We start from the raw sequence: 12,853 nt of genomic DNA on the forward strand, positions 1-12,853 counted from the left end.
AGCACACCCACATTTGTTGTACAACCTTCACTATCCTCCATCTCCAAAGCCTTTTCATTTTCCCAAACAAAAACTCTATACTTTCTAAATGCTGACTCCCTATTCACCCCTCCCTCCAGCCCCTGGAAACCCCACTCCACTCCACTCTCTGATTGCTCTGGGACTTCGTGTAGGTGGAATCATGCAGTATTTGTCCTTTTGTGACTGGATTATTTCACTTAGCATAAGGTCTTCAAGGTTCGTCCAGCTCGCAGCATGTGACAGATTTCATTCCTTTTTAAAGCTGAATAATATTCCATTTATGTATATACCACATTTTGTTTATCCATTTATTCATCAGTGGAGACTGAGTGCTTCTACTTTGGCTATTATCAATAATGCTGCTATTAACATGGGTGTATAAAAACGGAAAAGTATATATTTTTATGATCTCTTCTGATCATGCAGTTAAATAAATTTGCAAAACTGGGCTTTATCTGTTTTGCAACTCTGAAAAATTGTATAATGGAATTTCATAAACTGTGTTACACCTGTACTCTTTATTGTTTCAAGCTAGGAGGGTGCAAAGAACATCTACAGATGTCGATTTCACACTGATATAGAAAAGCACGTTATAGTTCACCAGTGAGGAAATCATTCTTTAAAGGTGAATTGCATGTGCAGATGTCAAAACTCTCTCCTATCTTAGTCAGAGAGAGTGCCTGACCCTCTGCCCTTTAATTAAAAGGACCCTCTCCTTCCCCACCCCTCCTTTGGGAGGACTAGCCTCACCTACCTTCAATCCCTTTACAAGATTATTCTGGCATGGGGTTGTGGCTCTCTTAGCAATACCAGTAACCAGGAATTCTGCAGCTCTCTAAGTCATTCTATACTCTGAGAGAAATAATAAAGTATCAAAGGACATGTTTATTTGCTTTTGCTCCACACCTCCTCTAGCTCAGGATTGCCACCTTAGGCATTCTCAGAGTTGTTTGCAAATGGGATAAGAACAAAATGCCAAAAGACAGAGGAAGATGAGAAAAGAAAAAATTCCCAGAACTTGAAAACAGGGGCTCAGTTTCCATCTGCAAAGTAGGTTTAGAAATACGGAGTTGCAACACCACATAGAGGGTGTCTGCATTTCCTTCAGCACTTCTCCGACTGACATTTTCTGTAAGAGAGGAAAATGTGCAAAATGTCTTGAGCATCAGTATGTTAGTTGTCGTTCACACTTAAACTTCCTGATAACCCTGCTATTTGGGTCCCTATTCATAAGTTACAACTGAGGAAACTGAGGCTCAGAGACATTTGGAACTTTCTCCAGGCTGTGGAATTTGGACTTGAACAGAGCCCTGCATGACTCCAGTGGTGCTGCTTCCCTCATGCTGCTCTGCTCCCGACCCCTCCAGTGAGGGCATGTCCCTTATATTCCGTGGAATGACTTTCAGCAGTCTGTGTCTCTCCCTCTGTGGGTGCATCAGATTTTGACAGAGGTGTGACAGGGACCCTCACACCTGTCCATGCCCCAGCCATGCCCCACTCTTCAGCTTGGAGGCAGTTAAAGGAAGTTCTAGAATTCAGGGGTGTCCAACCCATGGCCCATGGGCCACATGTGGCTCAGGATGTTTATGAATGCTGCCCAACACAAAATTGTAAATTTACTTAAAATATTATGAGATTTTTTGTGATTATGTGTCACAATGTATTTAATGTGTGGCCCAAGACAACTCTTCTTCTTCCACTATGGCCCAGAGATGCCAAAAGTTTGGATACCCCTGTAAGATATTCCTTATTTTCTGCTGGCTCTGTTTTTTTTTCCCCTCATTTCCATGGACCAACAAAAGCCCCACCTTCTTCGACCCATCTTCTTCCCTTAACATCTATTACTAACCACTTTCAACTATAAAAAGGGTAGTAATAAAAATTAAGTTGAGCACCAGGAAGAACTTCCTGACTCTGATGCTCTGGAACATAGAAATGAGAAACTCAAAAAGGCCCTGTGTACTCCTTTCTAGGAAAGCTCTAAGGAAAAGTCTCACCCTGCCCCCATGGAGCCTTCTTGGACCCAGTACAGCTCTGCCTGGAGGCTGGGGGAGGCACCAAATGACCTCTAGAGGGCCTTGCCAGCCCTGGAAGCAGGCGCCTCCTCTGCAGTCACCCACTGGCCACAGATGTTCCCTGTCATCAATCAGTCAGTGCATCTGTTTGCTGTGCTGCTTGTTTAAAAAGCGAGGCATTTGCTAATTGAAAACTAAAAGATCTCTTTGTCTCACTTATAGCCAGCATGAAATCCACTCAGTTATGCAAGATCAGGGTAAAAAAGGCAGTGCAGAGCCACAGTGTCCTTGGGTTGGTACACCCCATGGAGGCTGCATCTTGCTCTCTCTTCTGCCCCTTGAGTGAGCAAGGTATCTTCTTCACCTCAGAGCAGCCAGGTTACAATTTGTGTAAAACATCCTCATTTGTGATCATCAATGCAGCCAGAGAGAAAGGTATTTTTGGACCCAATTTGAAGATGGGGAATCTGAGATTAAACAATTTAGCTGAGGTCACACAACTGGTAGGTGACAGAGGCAGGACACCCATCCAAGTGCTCTGACTAGTTAGGAGAGGGGTGACCTATCCACTGGGGGACTCTGTCCCTGGACCCATGTAGAGTTGCCGAACTGAAGGCACCAAGTTCATAAGTAGATTAAACTTTGGAAAGAATGGCCTTAGGGTAGACAAAGAGGAGCCCTGGGATTTCCACTGTAACTATAATGTTTTATAGCTTTAGAAGCAAATATGTCAAAATGTTAGGATTCCTAATTGTTGTAATAACTTCCTATGAAGCTTGCTGGGGGATGGGAAACAGTCCAGATCCGCACAATAGTACCAAAGGCAAGGAGCAGGGGAAGAGGCATGCCAAGTCTACTTACTCCTTCTCCAGTTGCCTCCAAAAGATGGCTGTATTTGAGAGAAGTGCTGGCCTGTACAAGGGCAAATGGGGGACTGTCCAGTGCTGGATGTCTGTGGAATCTGCAAAGTCATTCCAATTCTCTGGACCTTGGTCCCCCTTGTAGAGCAATGAAAGTGGGGATTAGATGAGTGCTAAGGTCCTCTTCAACTCTAGTTTTCTATAATTGTGTGGGTTATTGGAGGAAATACAAACTTAATCTTTGTGGCCGGGAGTGGCTTGACTCCAGCCATGATGGACAGAGTCCCTGCCCGGCAAGGTCAGTCATTTGACCTTGTATTCCCTCTGCCTGGGATGCTGTGCCACCTTCTCCCTGTGGAACTAGGCTTCTTATGACCAGCCCCTGTGAGGTCTCTTGTTTGTGCTCCACAGCACCTGTTAAAGCCACAGGTGCTGTGGTATGTTACACAATTTCCTGGAGGTCTCCATTCTGGATTGTCAGGACAAGTGCAAGGGCCTGGTTTTATTCTTCTCTGGACCCCAGAATCTGACATACAGTCCAGCAAATGGAAGAGAGTCAATAACTAATTCTTAGAGAAGAAAGGGAAGGAGAGAGGAGGGTAAGGGGAGAGAAAGATTTCTCTGTAGCCCAAAGGACCCTGGGACCCCAGCAGAGGACCCCAGCAGAACAACCCTCACCACCGCCTCCTTCCCCCTCCCACCTCAGTTTGGAATCAAAGGTGAGCTGGAACCCCAGAACCTCCTTTTTGAATTTTTATTTCAGGTCAAGTCCAAGCAGACTTTCCCCTGAAAGAGTCGAGCAACAAAAGGGGGTTGATCACAGGGTTTCCAAGAGCAGAGGTCAGAAAACGGACCTTGGACTTCTCTCTCCTCCTTACCAGACTCTCTGGAGGGTGGTGCCTCCCCCCCCCCCCCCCCCCCCCCAATCCTTGTTCTCTGACTTCTCAAAGGAGGGCACGGACAACGTTGAGATGAAGACACCTGTCAAGACGTCGCTGCATAAACAGGGCGTTACTTTGAGGGGCTGGGACTGGGGGTGGAGCGCCATGTGTAGTCCACCATTCAGTTCCCGCCTCGGATCCCACCTGCCTCAAAGCCTAGGAGGTCAGCACACTCCACCTGTACGTCGCTCCCCCAAGCTCAGACTCTCGCGGCCCTCACCCCGGCGCACAGTGGGACGAGGCGGGGCTTGCCCCAGGGGCGGGACCGCGGCGCCCCGCGGCCAGGGCGGCCCCGCCCCCTCCCTCTGGAGCTCCGGGCGCCGCGGTGCGGCGGAGCTGTCCAGGCTCAGAACCCGAGCCCGCCGCCCGCTGCCGCACCGCGCCGCGCCGCACGCCCGTCCGGCGGCCCGCCCCGCCCCGCCCCGCCGCGGCCGACCACTGCTTCCCGCGGGCCGGAGCCGGCCGGGCGGCTGCCCGCCGGGGCTCCGAACGGCGCGGCGGGGCCGGGAGCCAGTGACCGGCCGAGGAAAGAGGCGGCCCGGACGGCTGCCGGAGGGGCGGCCGCACGTGGATGCGGCGGGTGCCGGCAGCCTCGAGCAGCCCGCGCCGTCTCTGCCCCCGGGCACCCTATGGCTTGAAGGTAAGCGCCGGCCAGACGGAGCGACGGGCGGCCGCGGGCCGAGTCAGGTCGCGGGGAGAGGAGGAGGGAGCTGGGAGGCCGGAGCTGTCCGGCCAGAAGTTTGGCCACTCCGGCGCCGTCTGCGGGGCGCTCCGCCGGGGTCCAGCTCTCCACCGACTTTCCGTCGAGCCGCTCGCCGGGCGGTGGGGGTGGGGCCGCCTGAACGCCGCTGCCGCAGTCGCTCGGCTCTCCCTTCCTCCGCGCCCTCCGCGCTGCCCGGGCGGGAATCCTCGCTGCGCTGCGGGCGGGCGCAGGCGGGCGCGGGCGGGCAGCCTCCCCGCGGAGCCGTAGCTTCGGAGGGCGGCCCGCCCCCGGCGATCTCGGGAGGGCCCTCTCTGCCGGGCAGCAGAGCCCGGGACGCCAGGACGCGCCGTCCGAGGTTCCGACCGCCCCGGAGGGAGAAAGGTTGTTTTTGGCAACTCTGCATTGGTGCGACCTGTGACTTTTCCGTGTCTAAGGACAGAAGAAGCCGAGGATCAGCGAGAGGCGGGTGCGGGCTTTCCTCTCCCACTTTCTACTGTGCCGCTGTCATTGGTACTGAATTTCCGTTCTCCTCCTCCACCTCTCTCTCTCTCTCTCTGAGATCCAGCCCAGGAGGGAGGCTGGGGTTTACGAAGGTGGGGGCAGTGTCGGAGAGTGGCTGTCCGGCTCTGGGTGGACCGACTGCCCCAGCAGGGCGGGGTGCTGAGGCAAGAGGCAGCTCTGAGCGCCAGACCCAGCGTGTCTGAGGCGGGCAGCCGGTGTGCGGTTCCTCTGGAAGAGGGAGGTAAAAGGCTGTGTGTGCGTGCACACAACAGGCTTCTCCATGGACACAAGCCACAGCACAGAAGCTCCGCGGGGACAGGTCTGTGCTCTCAGCCACAGGGAAGCTGTCTGACCGAGTCACTGTTGTGCCACCTGGCACCCCACTATTTTTTTTTTGTGCCGGGGCCCCTGAGATTGGTGAGGTACAAGACACTTTGTGGATCCCTTTCCAGTTTCTTCTGGGTCCAATCACTTCTGAATTTTTGACCAGGCTACAAACCTTTCAGGCTAATCTTCCCCAGGAACTAGATTTTTGGATGCAAATACTGTGTATATCCCTGATTCATCCTACAGAATTAGGACCGCTTGAAAAGAATCATTCTTCTTATCTTTCCCCCTGTTGCTGCTGTTTGATGAGGGTGGGCAGAGAGAGAGACCAGGATAAATGTGATCAATTACAAGAGAATCAGTCAGTCGTTTGCTGGGCCCCAGCCTTCTGCCATCGACTTCTCTGCTTAGTGTTTAAAATTCCTGTATGATTGAGAGTTCATGTTATCTCTGAAATAAAACATCTGACAAGGAAGAGGTTTGAGAAGGATAGACCTAGAGCCAAGTGAGGGCAATGATGGCCCCAGCCCCTCTCTCTTCCCCCCCGCCCCATCTCTTTAAAAGATTTTATTTACTTTTAGGGAGAGGGGAAGGGAGGGAGAGAGAGAGAATCATTGATGTGAGAAACATCAATTGGTTGCCCTTTGTGTGCGCTCTGACCAGGGACACAACCCACAACCCAGGCATGTGCCCTGACTGGGAGTCCACCCGGACACCTTTCATTTTGTGGGACAACGCCCAACACACTGAGCCACACTGATCAGGGCCAGCCTTGTTCTCGAAGAACATCCTGAGTTCCTTTTACCTTCCCTGCACAGTCTGGGGAGGAAAGGTGCCTGTAAAATGGGAGATTCTGATTTATCGTAGAGGTCTAGGGCATTTCTCCAAGATCATTTTTTGTTTTAATCAACTCCCATCCAGATCACCGGGGAATCTGGTTAACACGCATATTTTTGGTTCTCCCCAGAACTGCTCAATGAAGATCTCAAACTGAGGCCCAGGATGTACTGTGTATTTTAATTATATTTTTGGGGTGATTCATATGTACACAGGGTTAAGAAATCACCTCTCATAAAAGTCCTGACTCCTTTGACTAGAAGGAACATGATTAAGGTCTTTCATCTACCTCCTCCTGCCTCCTGAAGTTATACATCTTAAATTTTTCAGGTGTGGTCCTGTTGTTGATGGAGGGACCATTCCCCTGATTAAGTTCCTTTGTGGTGATAAAGTGTGCAGCTCCTTCTCCTCTCCCCCGGGATCATACTGGACATTTCTTCTTTCTAAAACAAATTTTTGGCTTCTCTGAGAATCCCCAATATGGCTTCAGTATTATTCAGTATTATGGTTGACCTGGGTAAACACTAACTGCCCCCCTCTGGAGGACCAACCCAGTATGTCCCTCCTACCCTCCCCTTCGGAGGGAACTATTGGCTTTCATTTTGCATGTGCTGTAATCTGCTAACCCAACTCCTCCTGAAATACCAAGGAGTGATTAGTTCAGCTTACTAGCACATCATGTTCCCCAAGGCTGGTAGCCACTTGTGCCCTGCTGACAGTGACATACTGACTGCATTGATTTGGTTCTTGTGCTCTGTAAGCTAGGAAGCTTGTGGGGGTGAGTAAGTCTAGTAATGATGCTTGTGGGCTAGTCAGTCTTCTACCTTCATGTGCCAGGTTAAATTATTTTTGTTTAGATTATGCAATGATGCAGGCAAATCTGAACTTGATAGAAACCATTCTGTTTCTCCTTCTATACCAAGGGAAACAAAGGGAGCTCAGGGACTTATAAAGAATATGGTCCCATATATACCTGAGGTTGATCTGCTGAATTTAGATTGGTCTGAGGTCACTGTTCTCTGGGTAAACATGTGGAAGGGGAAGGCATGGGGACTTGGCCTGGAAACAGCTGTCTCCATCTCCCCTACAAAGGAAAGCCTCATTTTGGTGTTTAGGAAGCATGACTGTGAAGAAAGCATGGACAGGGGGAGGTGGAGAATGAGAATGCTGAGATTCCCTTGAACTACCCCTCCCAGTGACTCATATTTTCTGACTTGCTGCCCTCCATTTCTTTCTCCCTTGGAGCTTACTGTCTATGAATCTCCAGTAGTGAAAGTGTTTCAGCACCTAGGAAGGGAAAGAAGAATCAAAGTTGGGGTTTTATAATGCCAGGACCCAAAGTACCAGGTTGCATATCACAGGTCACAGTAACCTAAGATTTGAGGTCTTGAAAATAACATTGAATGGCTGCCCAGTCAGTCTCATTTCCTCTGGACATCTTTGTTACCTTAGATTATTGGGTTCCTCAGAGGACATTCTAGATACCCCAGATCTGAAACTGGAAAGCTTTTCCTTTAGTTCAGAAATAAGGTGGTCTCTCTCCTGTTGTTAAAGTTTTCCCGGAAAAGGAGTAGTGTAAGCTGTCTGGTTCTAGCACCAGTATTGGGCTGAACAATCAAAGCTTCTCTATCTCTAGGAGCTCTGCTCAGCAAGAGTTTTCTGCATCTAGGAAGTGCTTGGAAAGCACATACAGCAGGAAGGGCACAGTTTGGTTCAGCTTCTCAGCAGACAGCCTCCCCTGGGTGTGGTCGCTCATTTACCTGAACCCCAGCATGACATTTCTCTCCCCTTCCCCTCATTAGGGCATCTAATGGCCCTAGGAGGACTCAGTGATCTGGTTTTGGTATTATGTATAAACCCTCCAGCTCTCCAGGATACTATGTGGAGCCACTAAAGGTGTGCAAGTTGCTTATTTACCAGTTCTGGGTGGTAGATGGACATCTCCAGCCTTTTAAATTACTCTAAAAATGTTGGAATCCAGTATTAATACACCCTGCCTCTCACCTGTCGCCATTGCCATCATCAATGTAATTGAAGATTTAAAAAAAAATTAAACAATAGAATCACACCATCTAAATGCACAGGCTTGGAAAATAGCTCGATTATAGTGTCAGTAATGTGGGTGGAGGAGCAGAACTACAAGATTTAGCTTTTTGGTTTGTTCCTGTTTTGGTTCAGAAAAAGGAGAGAAACTTGTCCTTCTGGTCTGCACATATTCCCTCCTTTCCTCCTTTCACCTCGATTTGGTAAATGGGTTAAATCCACACCCTTGACAGCTGGGATGTCCCCTGGGAGAGCACAGCCTCCTCTCTTCCTGATAGATATGGGAATATTTCTCTGTGGAGGAGCAGAGGCCCCTGCTGGCTCCAGTGTACAGGAAAGAGCCAGAGGTGACACACTGAGGACTCCCCCAGCCCCTAGATGGAAGAGGCTGCACTAGGGCAGTGTCCCAAAGTCTGAAACCTGGAGTCCCCTGGGGCATCTGGGAGAGTGTAGGGCAGTGTATGGGGGTGGGAACTGAAGAAAGGTAGACTCAGGGAGGTCCTCAGAAGAGGCTGATGTTAGAGATGCACATGTAAGGCATTGGCTTAGTGCAGTTTGGGTTATTTTGTCATAATCTGATGGTGTCTGTAGGGATCTTTACTTTTTCCAGGAGGAGATGGGGAAGTCTTTGCTGTCTGCTGTGGTAGGGAGGGGATGGAGGGAGGACCCTGGATTTCCTGGGAGCCCTTTTAATGATGTCAGCCTGCTCCCAGATACAGGATGGTGAGTGAAGTCAGGCAGTGTCAGGCCCCAGGGCTCTGTCAATAGGCCCACACCAGCCTGGCAGACATGCACTCTAGGGCACTGGAACTCAGTATGCAGCTCAAATGTGCAGAACAGCAGCCACAGCCCCAAGGACACTCCTCTGTGCAGGTCTGGGAGCCAAAGTGAGCTCTGGGGCCTGACAATTCGTCACTGGGTTCCTTTCCTACATGCCTGCCCTTCTCACCTCCACCCTGCCTTGTTTGGATTCCAAGTGGCCCAGGAAAGAAAAGGCATTAGAAATGAAAATTTTTTGTTACATGCTGTATAATATCTCCTCTTCTTCCTGTTATCCCAGGCAGCAACATCACTTAGCAATTCCCCAGGAACCCTTGGTCTGGGAGAGTGGCTCACTCGTAGACTTTCTTAGAAGGTCTGCTTTTGACAAGTGGCCCTGCTCATCATTCCCTCCATCACTGGTCTCATCATCTCAACAACCAACATTTGTCATGCACTTACTGTGTGTAAGGTACTGTGCTGAGCGCTTGACATGTGTTCTTTTATTTAACTCCCAACCTGCAACAACTCTATGAATTAGGCACCATTATTATCCCCATTTTGCACAGGAAGAAGCTTGGGCTTAGAGAGGTAAGTGGATTGCACTAGGTCACAGAACTTAACATGCAGGGTGAGATTTAAAGTGAAACATGCTGAAGCAGTAACTCTCTCTGGCCAATGTAAGTGGCATGCAGAATAAGAAATGAAGGAGAATAGGGATGAGAAGGTACAGTTTTTGATACACTGAAGTGACAGTGAACTTTGCATATTATACCAGGAAAGCAGGGGACAGCAAAAGGGGATTCTTAAAGTTGAGGACCAACAAGGAAGTGTTGTTCTGTATCTGGATTTGGGCCCCTTGGGGTGAAATGCACTGGGAATGAACCTCAGTAAGCAGTGGGTCCAAGGGAAGAAGGCAGGAACAGAAGGGAGGCAGGGGCAACTAAGGTCCAGGACTCCCAACCTCACTATGAGTTTTATAAATGACATTTACCAGCATTTGGTCCCTTATTTAAACTGTTTAAAAACAACACAGGATGATCGTTAAGCCTTTTGGCTTAGAATTAGATGGCCAGAATTTGAATCACAACTTTAATATTTACTAGTTGTGTTATCTTAAGTAAGTTGGTTAACCTCTGTCATCTTGTGCTTCTCACTTACAAGGTCTGTATGGGAAAAGTCCAGTCATTGTTAATATAACAAGAACGTTTGCATGACATCCACGTAATCTGGAAGCCAAGGAAAGGACTGGAATGTGCATGCATCAACAGTGATAAATTCACAGTACTAGTCAGTGGGGGCAATAGACACCTTTGAATGAGCATGTATACTATGTAGATGTGGCGTTCAAAATGACTGACTGAGTAGAACAATGAATCTGCATCAAATTTTGCATCAAACATTCCTTCCCAGAAATTATTCAGATGATTTAGAAGGCCACAACTATGGGCAACTGGTGACTGGCAGCTTCATCACGACAATGCGCCTACTCATGCATCATGTCTCTTGCAGAGTTTTCTGGCGAAACATCAAATCACCCAGGTGACTCAGTCCCCCACCACCCTGCAACTCCTGGCTTTTCCCAAAACTAAAATCACTTTGAAAGGAAAGAGATTTCAGAACATTCATGAGATTCAGGAAAATACAACAGAGCAGCTGATGGCAACTGTGAGAACTATGTGAGGTCCCAAGGTGTCTACTTTGAAGGGGACTGTGGTGTCGTTGTCCTATGCACAGTGTTTCTTGTATCTGTTATTTTCTTCAATAAATGTCTCTATTTTTCAAATTACAAGGCTGGGTACCTTCTGGATAGACCTTGTATAAGTGGGGATGGTAATCCTGACCTCATTGTCTTATAGTGTTTAAGCCAGTAGACACAAGAGATTTGAAAGAGTCCTTGGTAAAGCACCCCATAAATATTAACTATATATAATGATTGTTATTGTTAAGCAATCCAAGAGGGAACATTTAAGCTGTTTTCTTTGGCACTAGTTTAGCACCTGACTTAACATCTCTGAAATTAAGCACATTTCTAAAACTTTTACAAAATGCAAGCTTACATTTTTTTCCTACACTCTCCCCTTATCTGCACCACAGTTCTTTGACACTCACCTGTCAGAAGCTCTTACTCATCTTCGGTGAGAGGGATTCAGGTTGTTTGTCATCTCTTTGGATGGATTCAGCTGAACTCCCATTTTACCACATACAAGCCAGGAAAAGACATTGGACTCCACAAAGATGTCTTTGAACAGCCTCATGTTTCTTCCTGGCTTTCCAGGTCCTTCTTCTGCTTCCTCATGGTTGGAGCCTTCTTGATTGGTCACATGGAGTGATGCACTCTGGCACAGACCGTTTTTTATTGAAAGTGAAAAGTAAGGAGAATATACTGGTGCACAGAGATAAAGGGACTTCTTTCTTTTCTTCCTGTTAAGAGGGCTAAAGAACCTCACACTGAGATCTTCAAAGCTGGCAGAAATACATCTTTTGGGGTCATTAATGGCAGGGATGAATGCCACCCAGTTTTTGGGTGAAGTATGGTCCTGCCTGAGAGAGGGGTGTAACTCAATAGTTTCTAGGACTCTCCTGCCCTGAAAGCTATTCCCTGACTTTGGTTTTTTTCTTTTTCTGTGAATCCTTCCTTGGCGAGGACTCCTTCCTAATTGATGCAAATACTACTGACCACTTAAAAAGGCTTACTGTTCAGTGACGGTAGGAGATTTCTGAAGGCATGGTAAGTGTTCCATTTCCTGGTCATCTTCCTCAGGTCATGTGGTCATTCCTTTGTTGGACTCTGAGCTCCCTCACCTCTTACATGCATGTATAGCAGAGTCAACAAGAGAAGTGTATGAGAAGAAGAAACTAGCATCCAGGGTCCCAGGAAGAGGATGTCAGGCTCCCTAAAGAAACAGAGATACATCTTCCTTTGGATAATGTGTATAGTGGAAGGCCCGGTCACTGTGGATGACTAAGGGCACAAAGTCTTCTCTGGTGAGCTAGAGGGAGTTGGTGGGAGGTGATGGCTACTTCCTGTAGATCTGTGTTGCTCTCCACACATTATGAATTCTTCCTTAGTTACATTCTGTGTTAGCCAACCTCCAAGATGGCCCTCAATAACTCCCTGCCCCCTAGCATTCATGTTTCTGTGTAATCCCTCCTACATTAAATAGGGAAGACCTGTATACCAACAGCATCATGCCTAAATGACAGATTGTGACTTCTGAAGACCAGTCATAGGTGGTATCATGACTTCTACCCTTTTTTCTCTTGGATCACATTCTGGGGGAAGCCAGCTGCCATGTCAGAAGGGCACTCAAACAGTTTTATAGAAAGGTCTACACAGCAATACCTGAGGCCTCCTGCCAACAGCCACATGAATGGACCATCTTAGAAGCATACCTTTCCTCCCTGAGCCAGCTTTCCAGTGATTGTGGCCACTGCTGAGGTCTTAACTACAACCTTGTGAGAGACTGTGAGCTAGAACCACCAAACTGAGCTGCTTGAATTCCTAACCCACAGAAACTGTGAGACAATAAATTTTTGTTGTTTTAAGTTGCTAGGTCTTGGGATAACTTATTATGCAATAGTAGATAACTAATATATGCTCTGAAATTATTTTTCATGAAGTTATTCAAACTTGTCTTCTACAATGACATAGATCCTCTTCCCTGTCTGTGTGGAAAGTTAGGTTCTTCTTAATGGACTGAAACTGCCACTGTGAGCTTCAAGGGATGCCTCTCTGTTAGTTATTGTGAGATTTGAAAGTGTTCATGTTTCACACACTATGATCATGAGCCTCTCATCCATCATGTTACCAGACCAGGCTACTGATTTCTGTATTCTTCCTTC

General features: G+C 48.1%; 1 protein-coding gene and 1 long non-coding RNA gene across 3 annotated transcripts in view; one reads left to right on the top strand and one right to left on the bottom strand.

Annotated features, from left to right (window-relative positions):
• Nucleotides 1-407: 407 nt before the first annotated feature.
• On the bottom strand, nucleotides 408-4,036 carry LOC118501194. Of its 2 annotated transcripts, XR_004903810.1 has the most exons (4): nucleotides 3,775-4,036; nucleotides 3,131-3,310; nucleotides 2,898-3,034; nucleotides 408-1,150 (listed from the first exon to the last, which is right to left on the bottom strand). It is a non-coding gene; the product is annotated as an uncharacterized LOC118501194 (long non-coding RNA). The 2 variants fall into 2 exon arrangements; XR_004903809.1 differs by having other exon boundaries at nucleotides 2,898-3,310.
• Nucleotides 4,037-4,206: 170 nt separating this feature from the next.
• DRD2 (dopamine receptor D2) overlaps nucleotides 4,207-12,853 on the top strand; it is a 68,323-nt gene continuing 59,676 nt past the window's right edge. The window contains exon 1 of the mRNA XM_028515885.2: nucleotides 4,207-4,477. The gene's annotated coding sequence lies outside the window, so the exon portion shown is untranslated. The remainder of the gene's footprint in view (nucleotides 4,478-12,853) is intronic.

The sequence above is a fragment of the Phyllostomus discolor genome, chromosome 6, assembly GCF_004126475.2.
Source record: "Phyllostomus discolor isolate MPI-MPIP mPhyDis1 chromosome 6, mPhyDis1.pri.v3, whole genome shotgun sequence".
NCBI lineage: Eukaryota > Metazoa > Chordata > Mammalia > Chiroptera > Phyllostomidae > Phyllostomus > Phyllostomus discolor.